This window comes from Chlorocebus sabaeus, chromosome 23 (assembly GCF_047675955.1).
Source record: "Chlorocebus sabaeus isolate Y175 chromosome 23, mChlSab1.0.hap1, whole genome shotgun sequence".
Classification (NCBI taxonomy): domain Eukaryota; kingdom Metazoa; phylum Chordata; class Mammalia; order Primates; family Cercopithecidae; genus Chlorocebus; species Chlorocebus sabaeus.
Genome location: NC_132926.1, coordinates 36,946,484 through 36,964,940, shown reverse-complemented (window position 1 = coordinate 36,964,940; position 18,457 = coordinate 36,946,484). Strand labels below are relative to the sequence as shown.

The 18,457-nt window shown below is 39.7% G+C and overlaps 1 pseudogene; it reads left to right on the top strand.

Moving 5' to 3' along the window:
- The first annotated feature begins 11,952 nt into the window (after positions 1–11,952).
- On the top strand, positions 11,953–13,227 carry LOC103244728 (argininosuccinate synthase pseudogene; annotated as a pseudogene).
- The last annotated feature ends 5,230 nt before the right edge of the window (positions 13,228–18,457 follow it).

Below are 18,457 nucleotides of genomic sequence, written 5' to 3'. Positions count from 1 at the left end.
TTTGGTTAAGGGAATTCAGAAATGTAATTTTTCCCCAAGGTTGCTGTTAACATCTGCCATTTATAATCTTTTAGCATGGTGCTCCATGACGTTTAATGATTTGACTTCAAAAAAAACCTCTTTTCTAATCAGAAAAGCAATACATATTTTTGTTATACAATTTGGAAAATGCAAAAACTATTAAGAAGAAAATGAAAATCACCCATTATCCTATCACCCTGAGGAGTTTTTGTAGCATATCATGCATATATATGTGTGCTTTGCCACACAAGGATCATGCCGCATAGCAGCCAAGAATTCAAATGCCAGGAAGGTGACATCCACGAGTGCCACAGGTCAGGGGTAATGGTCAGGAGTGCTGGGGAGTGTGGCCAGCCAGAGAGCACCTGCCAGGTCTAGGGTTCCAGCCTTCCCAACTCCAGCTGATTGCTGCTCCCAGGTGGTGTACCATGAACGCTACCCAATATCTAGAATTTTAGGAAGGACCTGAACATACAGTTGTTTAAAAGTAAAATATCCTAATTTTTAAATATTGGAAATGAATTTAAATAATTAACACCATGTGAGGCAAACTAAACAAATCTACAGACCAGATTCCACCAGAGAGCTCATCTACCACTTCTACATTTACTCCTTCCTTTACTACCTTTTTCACTTAATTTTACCAACTGAGCATTTCCTGCATGTCATTAAACAGTCTTTGTAGTTGTAAACAGTAACTTTTATGGACATTCAGGATTATATAACAGGCATATGCCATTATTTATACTGCCACATCCCTAATATTTGGAGATTATATTGTTTCCTGTTATTCTTACTGATGCTGTGATGAACATTGTAATACACGAACCTTTGTGTAAAACTCTATATCTGTATTACTAACTTCTAAAAGGCACAATACTAGTTCAAAATACAGTGACATTTTAGAGGTAAATATATCTAAATTGCTTTCAAAATCATTACACAAATGTCTACACCCACAGCAATGTTTTTAAGAACACCATACCTCTGGCAGTCTTAATATTATTTTGTGTTACATTTTGTTTTTAATTGTAGAAATGTAACAGATGAAAATGATGTCTTAACAGCACTTTTAATTTACTTAATAATGTTTGGGATTAGACTTTGAGCTAGGAACACTGAGAACATTTTTCTCTTTCCTGGAATTACTATATTTCATAAGCCAATAATAACTTATGAGGAAAACAATTACCTAGACAAAGCAGTTGTTCATTAATAATTACCTTACAATGAACTAAGTGTAAGTCACCTTGCCAGAATATAGTTTAATGCTTACACACATTCCATTTCTTTCATTTATTCAGCTTTGGGGACTGATCAAACCAAGAAACAGCTAAGGAAAACTACTATGCTTTTGAAGAGTAAATGACAATGCATATTTCAAAGTATAAACATCTCTTGCTTTGCAGGTCCAATACATTTCAGCAAAATTGGCTATAAAGTGAGACACGTTTCCCTACAGACTTTTGACATAAAATCAGCAATATGTTGTTTTAGCAAGAAAAAAAAAAATGACTAACTTGAGTAATAAAAATAGCTTCAGTATAAATAAAGATTACCAGGTTGTGGCATGTTATATGGATTCATTTGTCCATTCAACAGATATTTGAGAGCCTACCATGTGCCAGGTCTCATGTCAGGGACTGAGGATTCAACAGACACTAAGGCTATATGTCATACCTTATAGCACTTCTCAAGCTGCGAATTCACGGCTCACTGGAGGGACTTGTGTCTCATGCAATGCGCCAACTTTTGTGTCATTTTGTCCCCAGTTTCCAGAATGAGTTGCCCTCCTCCTATGCTCCAATTGTGATGTATAACACAATTAACATGCAATGGTGCAGTTTGCAGGCTATGTCTGTATGCAGTACATGTCATGTACTCTTAGATGAAGAAGGTGATTTCATTAGGCGCTCTATCATTTTGCAAATTTGATTGGGCTAAATAAATTTTCTTGTAATAAAGAATACTTTATCTTATCTAAGGACTTATTCCTAATGTTCCCATGTTCGCACCAGACATTATAGATGCTGAGAAGTGAAAATGGTCAAGCTTTTATAGGCCCTGCTTTATGGGGCTTGCATTATATTAGGGGATTCAGACCCCCCAAAAAGTGAATAAACAAATTAATTAATTACATGTTATCATTTTAAGTGCTCTAAAAAGTAAGCCTACTTTAGGTAGGATAGCCAGAAAAAGCATTCCTGAGAATATTAAATTTTATTCAGGTGCCTCACATGTGAAGGCGGGGGGTAATGGTGTTCCAGATGGATTATCAAATCCAAAGCTGCAGAGGTGGGAGAAAAAAGAAAAAAAAAAAAAAAAACTGCTATATTTTTCAAACTACAGGCCAGCATAGTTAGAGTACAGTGGGAAAGGAGGAGAGAGACAGCAAATGCATCAGGAGAGGTACACAGAGACCAGACTCTTCAGGAACTTATAGCTCATGGTAGAGAATTTAGACTTATTATAGGTGAAATGAAAAGCCACAGTAACAGAAAAAAACTGTAAAAGGCACACACAAAAATTGGATGGTGTTTGGGTGTAAGGAGTAGCACTAATGATTTCCCAGGAGTCAAGTTGTAGCAGAGATATAGGACTAACTAAATTTCACCAGTTCTGGTATAAGAATGGGTATTTTTTAAAGATAAAAGACAAACTATACCCAAGATTGAAAGAAAAGTTAGGCACGTTATGAACGAACAAAAGAACCCTAAGAGCACGTCAGTAGGTAGCATGTGACTGCACAAGAAAGACTTGCAAAACTTGTTTCCAGGGGAATGGCGGGGGGCAGAGAAGTTTACCAAGAAGGTGACACAAAATATGAGCACTAGAATTGTCAAAGTCTCCACTGCAGGCAATACCTGTACAGGCGATTCTGCTATGAACATATCCCCTGAGTACTGAGTATACTGAGATGCCTATGTACATATCAATACATACATATATATAATATCTGTTATATATATACATATATCTATATCTGTGGATTTACCATATTGTATAGCAACTGCACTGCAGAAATGTGAATCAAGTTTGTGTTTCTAAAACCAAAACATACCCCTTATGCTATAACTACAGATAATGGAGAAATATGTGTATTCACTCACCAACACAAATATATATCAGGCTCACTGTACAACGTTGAACACAAAAAGACTTGGTCCCTTTTTTCATGGGCCTTGTAATCTAATGAGAAAGATAGACAACCAAAAAAGTACACAAATAAATATAAAATTACCATTGCGATAAACGCTTCACAGGAAAGTTACAAGGAGATACTGAGCATATATAATAGTGAGAGCTATACTAGACTGTAGGCAAGTAATGATTGACTTCCATGTGTAAGTGACTTCTCAGCTAAGAACTGAACAATGTGTAAAAGTAAAATAGGGAAGAGCAAGATTGCTGCAAAAGATAAGGGGACATGTGTTTCTTATAGTATGAGGAATGATTCTCAGAGACAAGACCAGAATAAAAAGAATAAAGAGAAAGGGGAAAGAACTGTAAAGGATGAGTTTGGAAGGATATATAGGGCCTATGTTTTTATACATATATGATAATATCAGTAACTTTTACTGAAATCTTTTTCTGTACTAGGTACCATTCTAAATATTTTACTTGTATTACTTACTTGAGAAAACACCTTATAAAGGAGGCACTATTATTTTCCACAGTTAGTTGATAAGGAAACAGAGTCCAGAGAGATAAAGCTGCAGTTACGAAATGGTAGAGCCAGGCTCTGTAGCCATGAAATCTCTTTCCATAGTCAACTCTCTTTATCGGTACTCAGTAAGGGCCTCTCCAACTTAGAAAACTACTGAAGAATAGTGTGTGTGGGCTGCTGTTAATCACTCAACCTCTCTGTGCTCGTTTCTCCATGATGGACTAAATGCACACAACTGTCTGACTTCTTGTGGGGATTTAATAAATCAATATGCATAAAGCACTTAAAATAGTACCTGGCATATAATGAGTAGTATAACATGCCATTTACCATGTTACTTGTGGTGGTGGTGGTGGTGGTTTCTGTTGTTTTGGATAATATAAAGTTGGATGTGTGTGACTTGGTGTGATGTAAGTTTTCAAAAAGTCACTCCAGCTACATTGAAAAGATTGAATTGGAGGCAAGCATGCAAGGAAAAAGAGGATCATTTATGAAGACACTCTATTTTATAGGAATTAGATGATGGTAATATGGCCTAGGGTAGAAGAAATGAATATGAAGAGGATTGAATGGGGTGAATAAATATCAAGTGGTCAGGATTTGCTAAGAATTGGCCGCCAGGGAGAAGACAGAGGTTAGAGGTGTTGAAGATGGCTATCCAGGTGCTTCTGTCCACTGAGGGTGGGAATAATGGATCAATACAGGTTTGGGGAAAGAGATCCCAAGTATGAGTCTGAATCTGCTGAGTTTAAAGACTTTGATATGTCTAAGAAGAGATATATATTTATCAATTTCTATACTGCTTAATTCTAAATAAAGGACACAAAGCTACTTACAAGGTACAAATTGATGAGTCCTATGTACCAGAAACTTCAGTAGATGTTTTATATGTCTTATGTCACAACAACCCATGAGTGTTTATTATTCCTCACATTTTTTCAGACAAGTTTTCACTTACCCTGGGGCCTCAATCGTCTTACTTCTAGTGCTATCAGAAAATTTAGTCACAAACCCAGTGGAAGGTATCAGGCTAATTCTTGCATATAGCAGTAAACACATGGAACTTACAGTGTAATGGAAAAGGCAAGCATTAAACAGGTGAATTCATCAGCAATGAGTGCTATGAAAAAAAAGTTGAGTGTTATAGGAATATGGAGAAGACGATCTGAGTTCATCAGGCAGAGGAGAAATCAGGAAAGTCTTCCTTGAGGAAATGATAACCAAGCTGAGACCAGAAAGACAAGAGGCATTTAGACACATGTAGGGAGAAAAGAATAATAATCAAGTATGGAATATCAGGTTGTGTGAAGATTCAGATTCCATAGAGGATATGGCAGATCAAGAATGAAAGAATGTCAGTTTGACAAGAGCAGAATGAAAAAAGTAAAAGCACAAATGTGGCTGAAGAGGTAGGTGGGGACTGGATTATATCCGACCTTATAGCCACTTGAGGGAGTTTGGACTATTTCTTTTTTTTTTTTTTTTTTTTGAGACGGAGTCTGGCTCTGTCGCCCAGGCTGGAGTGCAGTGGCCGGATCTCAGTTCACTGCAAGCTCCGCCTCCCGGGTTCACGCCATTCTCCTGCCTCAGCCTCCCGAGTAGCTGGGACTATTTCTTAAAGACAATGGGGAAGAAACAGTAAAAGATTTCAGATATTTTAGGAAATTTCTCTGCCTAGGGAAATCATAGCTCCTTCATAGCTCCCTGCTATTTTGAAATAAGCAACTTACTTTTGATAGCCTTAATGGAAGGGAAAAAGAGTAGGAACTACAAAGTCCTTGTGGTTCTCTCTCTCTTTCTCTCTCCCTCCCTCCCTTTCTATTTCTGTATCTATCATTTGCTACATTCTTATTACCTGCATGTTGCCTGCTTTTTCTTTTGGTTTTATTTTTTAAATGTTGCTATCCAGAGAAATACCCCCAATCTCTGTACAGATTCAGGTCTTCACCCTCTTCCATCCCAATTTCTGTGGTTCTTTATTATATCACTAGCAATAAAATGGGGACTCTTTAGACATGCCTGTTTTCAGTCAAAAGAGAAAAGCCTGTTTTCTTGGTGAATGTCTTCTTTATTTTAGCAAACTTGAGTCTAAACTGGCAAATATGGTTTTAAACATTAAGAAAATGTCGCATGTCATCTCAAATATCTAATGGAAGTCTAAACATGGTTAACATATTTACAGATACACACACACACAAACTTCTTATATGTTGGCCATTCCTAGAATCTCCGTACAGAGTTTCGTCAACACGTAATCAGCCCAGAGCACACCATTCTGGCTATGACAGGAATTAAGCACATGTCAGCACGAGCCATGAAACAATACACAATCACAGTTCAGAAATAAGCATTTATGGTATTGAATGCTGTGAATGAAATCCCTCACATCTCTCTTTTCAATTATGAAAAATGCTACAGAAGTATGCATGTTCAAGTAGTAGTGATTGAAATATGTTTTCGTTCTAGTTATTAACATAATTCTACCCAAGAAAAGTGGGCCTGTGAACCAAGAGCTTCTCCTTATATTTCCTTAGGTAGTTAACATACTTCTGAATGCCTATACTCTTCAAATTCCCTTTTTGAGAAGAAATGAGACTAACTGATGACTGTCACTTGGGGTGAGCCAAAAGGTGTTGCCTTCCCACTCTTATTTTACCACCAAGTCCCACAAACCCACAAACACAGTTGATGAAACAGATGAAAATAGGGGTACGTTTTCAAGAATTCTACGAATATCAATAGATATTCATTAATATGGAAAATCGGAGTTCTGTGACCTTTGATGGCTTTAATTAACAGATATCTGTGTCCTCTAAGCAGTTTTCAATCCTCTTGCCATGATAATTACTCATGAGCCAAAAAGAGAGTGGGAGGAGGAATTTGATCTGTAGTTTACAGAACCATTCATGTTTATTAGAATTGACTTAGTGACTATTTTTATAGAATCTTGTATGAGGTTTCTATTTCAGTTTTTTTTTTCTGTGTTGGGTGACTGAGTCAGACAAATGGAGACTTAGAGCAATATTCTACTTAAACAGAGCTCTGGAGCCTTGACATAATCTGAAAACAGATGCAGTGTTGATCACAGAGGAGGGTCAACTCAGCTGGCAGTTTCCAGATGCATAATAAAGGGGACATATGGGACTCACCCTTCATTATCCATCTGACCCTGAAGGGATACTGACAAGCATGTTAATGCAGAAGTCTGTTCAGCTTCAGTACACCCTAAATTCATACTCACTTATATGAATGCCTATCTTAAGAAACAAAATAAGGCCTCAATAGCTAGCATTCTGCCATCAGCCTCGACTGAAAGATAAGCTTCTGCCGCAGTCTAGCCCAGAGAACTGGCCCATGCATGTGGACAGCCAAGGGTAAGCCATGAAACCTTCTTTCAACCTCCTTCTTAGACACTGGTGCCATCCCAGACACTGGTGTTGGTCTGGGGAAGGTCAATCTCTATTGGAACACAAAAGTTTAATCTTACTCCAGAGTGATTTGTTGAACCTGGATAGTAACCAGAGTGATATGTCCAGTGCAGCATCATTGAAGCTTGTGATCTGGATGGTAAAACTACACGCTTGTTAAGGCATAAGAAAGCATTAAGCCTTTCAGATAATCCTGAACTTTAAACAGCTGTGTCCAGTTTCTAGCACATAGTAAAGGTTCAATACAACTTATTCCATAATTAAACATCTTTTGAGAAGTTGTTTCAAAACCACATTTCTTGGACCATCAAGTAACAGCCTTAACTCCCTTGTGGGGGGGTTACAAGATGTGCCACCTTTTCAGAACACAGTTGTTACCAGCATGATAGATCAAGTGGCCTTAGTGCCATTGTCTCAGAATAGACAAAAGTCTAAATTATACCAAGTGAGCATATAATCAGAACACTCATCATTCATCATGTTATCTTGTACCAGACTGGCCTATCATCCTTTTCTGAGCCTTCAAGTATATTATCTTGGGTTGACTCACTTCCCACTCCATAGAGGCATAAATTTATGTCTTATGATACAGACAGTGAGAAAGACAAAGGAAATAAAAACCTACATAAAAAAGCATGCTTTTTTTCCCCGATTAATCTGCTCATACAATCTACAGAGGTTCATAGATGCTCCACTGTGGGTTCAGGTCTCAGGACATCACCTGTCTGGACTCAGCTAACCAAAACATAGAATGAAGCTAACCAGAACATAGAATGAGAACTTGGAATAAGACCTATTCTCTCAGGTGGATTGTCCACAGTCAGGAGTCATTAGGAAGTCCAACACAGAGTATCTGGCAGTTGAGTGAGTGGGATATGGTATCAGAGTAGACATAGGTTTCAGGAAGTCAAGCATGCCATACTGCATGGAGAAATCTAATAACCTGTGACTGTTCTGGCCTCTGGACCAGGTTCTGAAGCAAATTTACATTCTTGGGAAGAGACTAGAGGGAAACCAATACCGGGCTCTAATCCTAGAGGGACAAAAACTACTAGACAGATTTTCAGGACTAAGATTCAGGAACAATCCAGAAATCCAGCAATATAAACTGAAGTACAATGAGGCAGTAGAATCCAGATAGCTAGAAAAAGGCCCAGTTATCATCAGAGCTACGCTCAAGCATGAGTTGAATCTAAATCCCAGGAAGGATTAGGCTAGATATGGGTAAATGATTCTTTTCTCAGGTAAAAAATTGGGGGAATACATAGCTTGAAGGTGATAGTGTCCCTGACAATAAAGAGAAAAGACATGCAAAGTTTGGAACCAGGCTTGATGGGTAAGGGAAAAGAGAAAGAACAATGTTTCTTTTCTTATGCTTTCTTGTTTATGATTTTAAGAGCAAATTCATAAGATACCCTGTTTTAAGCTAGGTATGCCACAGGAATGCCCTAATTTAATGCCTCGTAAAGCAAGCTGTGCATCAGAATCACCTGAGGAGCTTATCAAAAGGTGTGCAGACACCAGACCAGCTCTACAATTCAGAATCCCAACGGGCCTGGGAATCTGTATTTTCTGCTATTTTATTTTTTCAACTTTTATTTTAAATTCAGGGGCTACATGTGCAGGTTTATTACTTGGTATATTGTGTGATGCTGAGGTTTGGGGTATAAATTATCTAGTCACCCAAGTAGTAAGCATAGTGCCCTATAGTTAGTTTTTAAACCCTTTACTCCTCCCTCTCCCCTCTAGTAATCCCCAGTGTCTACTGTTGCCATCTTTATGTCCATGTGTACTGAGTGTTTAGCTGTCACTGATAAGTGAACATGCAGTGTTTAGCTTTCTGTTCCTATTAATTCACTTAGGATGATGGCCTCCAGCTGCATCTATGTTGCTCCAAAGGAGATGATTGCATTCTTTTTTATGGCTGCATAGTAGGAATCTGTATTTTTAACAAGATCTCTTGGTGATACTTACACAAGGCTAAGGTGGGATGCCATTCCCTAATGTATCAGGAAAAGTTACATACAACTTGTCAGGAATAGAAAATTTCCAAAAATGAAAAACATCACCATTGCATGATCCATGTGTCTGCCACACCATAAGGCCTGAAATGGTTAAAATTTACTGGTGTTTCCTTCTATCTCTGTCTAACACACACACTTGTCCTTTAAAGTAAATTTCCCACTTAATCTTTCCTGCACTGATCTGTTAAATATTTGAACTCAATTGTTGAAGTGATAATTTGAAATTTGCATCTGGTATTTAAGATCTCCAACTGAATAAATACCATGCTGTTAATCAAACAAATTCATTGTGAAAAGGTAAAAACGTGCTCTGTATTAATTTCAGTAACTATTTCAGGCACTCGCCAACAAATAAATACCCAGTGTAAGTTAATCATCTAATCCAAAGTTCCCAAAAGTTCACAATCAAATAAACCAAAACCCCAGCAATGATAGATTCTTGTAATTATCTTTATCACATTAATGTCTGTGTATAATTACCCACAATATAAGATTATGTGAAAACAGTCAGCTCTAGGACCGGTTCCCAAAACAACAAGTGCTTTATCTTATAAATTAATAACAATTTGCACTTTACAGACCTTTTATCCATTGGTCTCATTGCAAAGACGAATTAATTTGATTGTAACACAACTTTCTGGAACAAAATCATCATCCTTGAGATTAAAAAATGCATTTAAGTCATTGTCATGAGAATCCATTTTTTCAGTTTCTGTAAAAAATGTTTTTCAATTACAACCCTATCCCTTAACTGCATTAAGAAGCAAAGAGAAAACGTCTTTGTAGAAAAAATAATTTCATAAATTTCTTTTATTATTATTTTTAAGACAGGGTCTCACCCTGCCATCCAGGCTGAAGTACCAAGGCGCGATCTCAGCTAACTGCAGCCTGACAGCCCGGGCTCAAGCAATCCTCTCGCCTTAGCTTTCCAAGTAGCTGAGATTACAGGTGTGTGCCATCAAGTCCAACTAATTTTTTTTTACTTTTAGTAGAGGCAAGGTATCACCATGTTGCTCAGACTGATCTCAAACTCCTGGGCTCAAGCAATCTGCCTGCCTTGGCCTCCCAAAGTGCTGAGATTACAGGCTCACGGCCACCACGACTGGCCTATTTTGGAATTTTAAATATATCTCTGGTGGGAAGTAGGACTGTAACTCAAGCCTCTTCATTATAAGATCAAGGGACATTCATACAGCCAACAGACACATGAAAAAATGCTCATCATCACTGGCCATCAGAGAAATGCAAATCAAAACCACAATGAGATACCATCTCACACCAGTTAGAATGGTGATCATTAAAAAGTCAGGAAACAACAGGTGCGGGAGAGGATGTGGAGAAATAGGAACACTTTTACACTGTTGGTGGGATTGTGAACTAGTTCAACCATTATGGAAAACAGTATGGCGATTCCTCAAGGATCTAGAACTACAAGTACCATATGACCCAGCCACCCCATTACTGGGTATATACCCAAAGGATTATAAATCATGCTGCTATAAAGACACATGCACACGTATGTTTATTGCGGCACTATTCACAATAGCAAAGACTTGGAATCAACCCAAATGTCCATCAGTGAAAGACTGGATTAAGAAAATGTGGCACATATACACCACGGAATACTATGCAGCCATAAAAAAGGATGAGTTCATGTCCTTTGTAGGGACATGGATGCAGCTGGAAACCATCATTCTCAGCAAACTATTGCAAGAACAGAAAACCGAACACTGCATGTTCTCACTCATAGGTGGCAACTGAACAATGAGAACACTTGGACTCGGGAAGGGGAACATCACACACCGGGCCTATCACGGGGAGGGGGGAGGGGGGAGGGATTGCATTGGGAGTTATACCTGATGTAAATGACGAGTTGATGGGTGCAGCACAGCAAGATGGCACAAGTATACATATGTAACAAACCTGCACGTTATGCACATGTACCCTAGAACTTAAAGTATAATAATAATAATTTTTTTAAAAAGCAGTTATTACGCTGGCAAGATGATTATTGCTGGTTTTTATTGTCATACTTTTTCCTGTTGACATGTATTATTCTGAATAAAAATTATAAATAACAAAAAAAAAAAAAGATCAAGGTTCTGTCCACAATAACACCCAGAGAATGAGAAGGATGTACGGAATGTTTCAGAGAACGCTGAAGCCACAGCTACTGCACATGTCTAGGAACTAATTTCTCTATCCAATTAGTCTTCACTCACAATGTCCCTTCTGAGTCCATAAGGAGTTTTCTACTCAAAACATCCTCCTCTCCTAAATCTTTCCTGACTACTAAGAATTAGGTATCAGTCTCAGTACTTGACACATTTCTTACCCTTAAAACCATGGAGGTCGACTTCCATGGATTTATTGAAACTAAAAACAATGTCTATATATTAACCATGTAAGCAAGACATACGTTGTTAAACCTAAAGGATTCTTGTTAGAGCAAGGATACTATGCCCATCAGCTAAAGGTAAGTCCTCACATGATGTTCATAAGACTAGCTGGGCTTCCTAAGTTTTCCCTCCTCCATACATGCCACGGCGTGATTCTGTACTCAGTCCCTGACACCACAGTCAGCCCAGGAACAATTAATTAGAAGTTGGAGGTGCTAACAAGGGGACATATAATCCCTGACTTCTCATCGATTTCTTTGTGTGAGTCTATTTTCTTAAGAAAAAAAAAAACAATTTTAAATGAGGAGTCACCTGCTCTGTTGCCTGCCACCGCTGCTGGGGCCCGAGTGGTTCGCTGCACTGGGAAGACAGATTCCAGACACCGGGAACTCGCGCCTCCAATCCCAGACGCTATGTCCAGCAAAGGCTCCGTGGTTCTGGCCTACAGTGGTGGCCTGGACACCTCCCGCATCCTCATGTGACTGAAGGACAAGGCTATGTCATTGCCTACCTGGCCAATATTGGCCAGAAGAAAGACTTCGAGGAAGCCAGGAAGAAGGCACTGAAGCTTGGAGCCAAAAAGGTGTTCATTGAGGACATCAGCAGGGAGTTTGTGGAGTTCATCTGGCCAGCCATCCAGTCCAGCACACTGTATGAGGACCGCTACCTCCTGGGTACCTCTCTCACCAGGCCCTGCCTCGACTGCAAACAAGTGGAAATCCTCCAGCGGGAGGGGGCCAAGTATGTGTCCCATGGTGCCACAGGAAAGGGGAACAATCAGGTCCGGTTTGAGCTCACTTGCTACTCGCTGGCCCCCCCAGATAAAGGTCATTGCTCCCTGGAGGATGCTCGAGTTCTACAACTGGTTCAAGGGCCGCAATGACCTGATGGAATCTGCAAAGCAACGTGGGACTCCCATCCCGGTCACTCCCAAGAACCCGTGGAGGATGGACGAGAACCTCATGCCCATCATCAGCTACGAGGCTGGCATCCCGGAGAATCCCAAGAACCAAGAGCCTCCACATCTCTACGTGAAGACCCAGGACCCAGCCAAAGCCACCAACACCCCTGACATTCTCGAGATCGAGTTCAAAAAAGGGGTCCCAGTGAAGGTGACCAACGTCAAGGATGGCCCACCCACCAGACCTCCGTGGAGCTCTTCGTGTGCCGAACGAAGTTGCAGGCAAGCACCGCGTGGGTTGTATTGCCATCGTTGAGAACAACTTCATTGGATGAAGGTCTGAGGTATCTACCAGGCCCCCGCAGGCATCATCCTTTACCATGCTCATTTAGACATCAAGACCTTCACCATGGACTGGGAAATGCACAAAACCAAACAAGGCCTGGGCTTGAAATTTGCTGAGCTGATATACACCGGTTTCTGGCACCGCCCTGAGTGTGAATTTGTCTGCCCCTGCCTTGCCAAGTCCCAGGAGCAGGCAGAAGGGAAAGTGCAGGTGCCTGTCCTCAAGGGCCAGGTGTACGTCCTTGGCCAGGAGTCCCCACTCTCTCTCTACAATGAGGAGCTGGTGAGCATGAACGTGCAGGGTGATTATGAGCCAATTGATGACACCGGGTTCATCATCAATTCCCTCAGACTGAAGGAATACCATCATCTCCAGAGTAAGGTCACCGACAGATAGATCCCTGTACAAAGAGGAGCTGGGGCCTCCTCAATTTACAGAGCCTCCAAGTACAGGTGCTAATTGTTGTGATAATTTGTAATTGTGACTTGTTCTCCCCAGCTGGCAACCTAGTGGGGCTGCCAGGACCCAGCTTTGTTCCATGATCCCCCTGAAGCCTGCAGACGTCATCATTAAAGGAAAGAGTGGGGGGCAGCTGCGGTGGGGAGCTATAAAATTACAATTAAAAGAAAAAAAGGCTGGGTGCGGTGGCTCACACCTGTAATCCCAGCACTTTGGGAGGCTGAGGTGGTTTGATCATGAGGTCAGGAGTTTGAGATCAGCCTGACCAACACGGTGAAACCCCGTCTCTACTAAAAATACAAAAATTAGCTGGGCATGGTGGTGAGTGCTTGTAATCCCAGCTACTCAGGAGGCTGAGACAGGAGAACTGCTTGAATCTGGGAGGCGGAGGTTGCAGTGAGCCGAGATTACACCACGGCACTCCAGCCTGGGCAACAGAGCGAGACTCTGTCTCAAAAAAAAAAAAAAAAGGAAAAAAATGAAGAGTCTCTTGAAAAAGATTTGCCAAAATAGGCTAGTACTGTGTGATTAAAAAGAAAAATAGTGGGTTAATACAATAAACATTTTTGTCAGCATATCTGTGGGTCAGAAATTCAGGAGCTGCTGAAATGTTTGGTTTTGGCTCAGAGATTTTTCAAGAGGCTGTGCTCAAGATGTCAGCCCAGGTTGCCACCATCTGAAAGCTTGAATGGAGCTGTAAAATCCATTTCCATGATGGCTAACTCACATGGCTGTTGGTGGCAGGCCGCAGTTTCTTAACACATGGACCTCTCCATAGGTCAGCTGGAGTGTCTTCATGACAATGTAGCTGGCTTCTTTCTGGAGAGAGAACAAGGAGAAAGCCTTATATACCCTAATGTCGAACATTGCACACTTTCACCTCAACCATATGCAGTTCATCAGAAACAGTTCACTAAATACAACCCACAGTTAAGAGGAGGGAAATCAGAGCCCATCTTTCAAAGGGAAGATTAACATTGTCTTGACATATTTTAAAAACCACCACAGGGTCTATTCCAGGCTTTTGCTGTATTCTGCAATGCCTACATTACAAGTCAGGGCAGCTCCTAAAGATGATACACTCTTTTTTTATTTTATTTTTTGTCATGACTTTTGACATTATATCATTATTATTTTTATTTCCACAGGTTTTTGGGGAATGTGTGGTATTTGGTTACATAAGTAAGTTCTTTAGTGGTGATTTGTGAGATTTTGCTGCACCCATCACCTGTGCAGTATACACTGAACCCAAAAGATTATCCACTCTAAACTGGATATAATGCTGATCCTATGCATGTCATTAACAGTGGTCTATACTGAGGGAGAGAGTCAGGAAACAAGAGACAATGCAAGGCACTATGGTTCCTTTTAAGGTTTTATAAAGTGATTTAAAATCTGCACTGGCAATTTCAGGACAGTTTGTATAAATAAGTAATAGGGTTACACAGTTGCACCTCTCATGGACAGTTTGACTGCCTACTAAAATTGAGTCTGAAGTGCTTCAGAGGATATGCTAACATCGGACAGTCGATCTCTGAATCCCCCACACTTATCTGAGCATGCTCAACTTTACCGTCTTCTTCTCTCTGCTAAGCTGAAATCAATGTAATGACGTCTTGGTGGAAGAGTGGAACAAGAGTTGCTAAACTATTCCCTGGATGGAAAACTAAAGGGAGAAGGTGTCTCCTTGTTCCTATGAGTCAGGACATTTAAGTCAAACTCTGCTAAATATTCCTCTATGGATCAATGGAGGAGACATCAGCCCCAAAATGAATATTCTTCGCTGTCTACTGTTTTTGTGACTTACTCTGCTTGGATGTTACTCCCAGAATGTTGTATTCAGGGAGTAATGTAGAAACCCCTCTCTCGCCCTCTCTCTCTCTCTGTTCCCCACTCTCTCTCCCTGTCTTGCACACACACTCACTCATGCATACACCATCCTAGCTAATGTATCAGATTTTTAAAAAACACATTGAAACTTTTAGAACACTAGTGTCTCGTGTAGAGGTTGATGGAACCATAATGTATCCTTGGTTATGCTGACTGACACCTTTGTGAGGTGTCTAGCATTCTCAGAGTACGGAAAGTATTTTTTCAAAAGTAATAATGATGTTGATGATGATAATAAAGTGTATATTATGTTCCAGAAGTTGTATGAGTGGCTTAGTATACATTTTCTTATTCATTTATCACAACACTGAGAGGTGAATAATATTATTGTTATGTCCACTTGACAAATGAGGAAACTGAACCTTGAAATTCAGTGGCTTGCCTGAGGTCAGTCAGCAGATAACTGGGGAAGTAGGGCTTCCAGCCCAGGAAAGCTGAGGCCAGATTCCACATTGGTACCTAGCACTGACTTTAGTCAGAATGAGTGTCCCAGATGATTACTTAGTAGAGGAGCGAATGGATGAAGAAGGAAAAGAGTAAGGTCTTGTTGAGTCTTTCTCTCTAACAGTATCATGGCTGCCAATTATAAGGCTTGATCACTCATTATTTGGACATATATTTTTGTGTCTCAACTAGACTGGCAACTTAATGAATAAATCTTGTCTCATGGGACTATCTATTCCCTCCAGGGTAAATAGAAAATTCTGGATAAATTAACTCTATATTGGAAAAAAAATTCATGTGACTCAAAAGTCTCGGAAGATTATATCACCTCTTCATGTTCAGTAATTTATTCTTTATTTCTGAATTTCTTAATCTACCAAATAATAATACCCACCTCTTAAACATTCATGAGTATAAAACTAAATAATACGCATATTAAAAATAACATAATCTATCACGTAATAGGCACTCAATGTGATTTCTCATTATTAATATTATTACATATACAAGTTTCCATTGGTCCAAAATAAAATATCTAGATATGGATACACACACACACGCGCGCACACACACACACACACACACACATAAATATATACTACTTCTGCTATTTCAAATGTCTACCATTTATTATGTATTTCATATCCTGCATGCATTTTAGACGGTGATTCTTATATATTACTAATTTTAACAATGAGACTCTGAGGCTCAGAAAAGTCTGCCAATTTACCCATGATCACACTGCTAGAACATGCAAGAGCCAGAATATAAACTTAAAATCTGTGTGATTCTAAAGCCAGTGCTATTTCCGCTAAAATGAAGGACATAATCTGAACCAGGTTCTCTTTGTCTGCTTCTCTCAAAATGTGAAGTTCGGATTTTCACCACACATACATGGTATTCCAGGTAGGAATTCTGCTTGTCTGTCATTCCATAGGCATGCCCTTACATCCTATCCTGAAATAGAATATTGTTTTCAGAGGAGAAATTCCACCTTTTTTTAATGAGGCTGTTGATATTGCCACGCTGTCATTTCAAAGAAGATAGACTTGGAGAAGGCAGTCACCACAATCCTGTTGGACAGTAGAATTCCTCACTGATGTGAGGAATCTAAAATTAAAACTAGAAAAAGGTAATTTACTCTCATTGACCTACAGCTGAGAAGATAGAGCAGACTTGCTTCTTAAAAAAGTAGTTACTGGCCGGGCGCGGTGGCTCACGCCTGTAATCCCAGCACTTTGGGAGGCCGAGGCGGGCGGATCACGAGGTCAGGAGATCGAGACCATCCTGGCTAACACGGTCAAACCCCGCCTCTACTAAAAATACAAAAAAAAAAAAAAAAAAAATTAGCCGGGCGTGTTGGCGGGCACCTGTAGTCCCAGCTACTCGAGAGGCTGAGGCAGGAGAATGGCGTGAACCCGGGGGACGGAGCTTGCAGTGAGCCGAGATCGCACCACTGCACTCCAACCTGTGCAACAGAGTGAGATTCAGACTCCGTCTCAAAAAAAAGTGGTTACTGACCCAGTATTTCTCAGGACAGTCATGGAAAAGAGAAAGTCCATTCAGGTCACAGCTACCTGTCTTCTGTGGCAGTAAACATCCTTTCTATTGTAACCAAGGGCACCTAGTATTACTCCCTAACGAGTATTCACTAAGAAAGCAATTCTGTTAACAAAGGCCAAAATGTCAGTTTCTTACCAGCTAGCCTAAGCATTATGTGTAATTAATAACTCCTCCCTTTTCTTAAATCAGATTAACAAAACAAGTGTGTTTTTAAAATATAACCAGCCTTGGGATCTGAATAGGACAGGGGTAGGGGAAGCGTAATGTTCACCAACCACACTGCTTTTGGAGTTTTTACATTTATGTTTATGCTACTTTTCTACAAAGTGAGTGGAAAATAGACACACTTATTTGAATACTGATTATATTTACATTGAGTATTCTTAACTGGTTATCAGTAGTGGAAGGTTATATGTAAGAAAATATAAGTTATCAATAATTTTTAATCATATGGCCTTCTGAAATCTGCTAATACTTAGTAGTTTTACTTCATTTTCCTGACTCTTCTTATTCTGATAATTAAATCAGAAATATACTATTAGCGATATCAAGTATAACAACTAACAACAACTGAGTGCTTACTCTTGCCCAAACACTCACAATCTCACTTACTCGTCACAACAACTCCGTGAGATAGGTATTACTTATTCTATTTTACAGTTGAGAAAACTGAGGCTTAGAAGTTTTAAATCAACTTGCTTAAAAAGTCCTTACTCTTAAAGTCAGAGTAAATACTTCATACCAGGTATGTCAGTCATTAGTCTCTGCCCTTAACTACCACACTAGAGTACTTCCTTATAAAGAAAGGAGAAGTCCAAAGCAGTAAAAATGTTGCATTCTAAACATGTCTGATTTGGTCAGAGTATCTCCTAAAAAGCGTTCCAACTCCCATTTCCATTTTCTTGGTGGCCTAGTCCAACCCAAGAACTTGCCTTGGTCTACAAGACAAGAACAAGCAACTGCAGTAAGAATTCACTTATGCCATCTATTCCATGAATACTTACTGAAGACCTAGTCTGTATCCAGATCTGTAGACTAAACACTAAAGAAACATTGCCTCAAGAAATAGAGTCTACCCAGTCAGTGCACAAACTACATGTAGAAGCACAGAGCTGGACACCTGGCTCAGAATGACCCAGTGGAAGTGTCATCACAGCTGAGACCTGAAGAGGATGAGGGTGTTTTCCAAGGCAATGTGTATTTATATGAGTTATATTAATCTCTCCTCCAGATTATTAAGACTGGTCCTCTTTGTGGATTTTGCAAAATTAAAATAATAATTCCAACCATCTATCAGTTAAGTAAAAAAAAACAA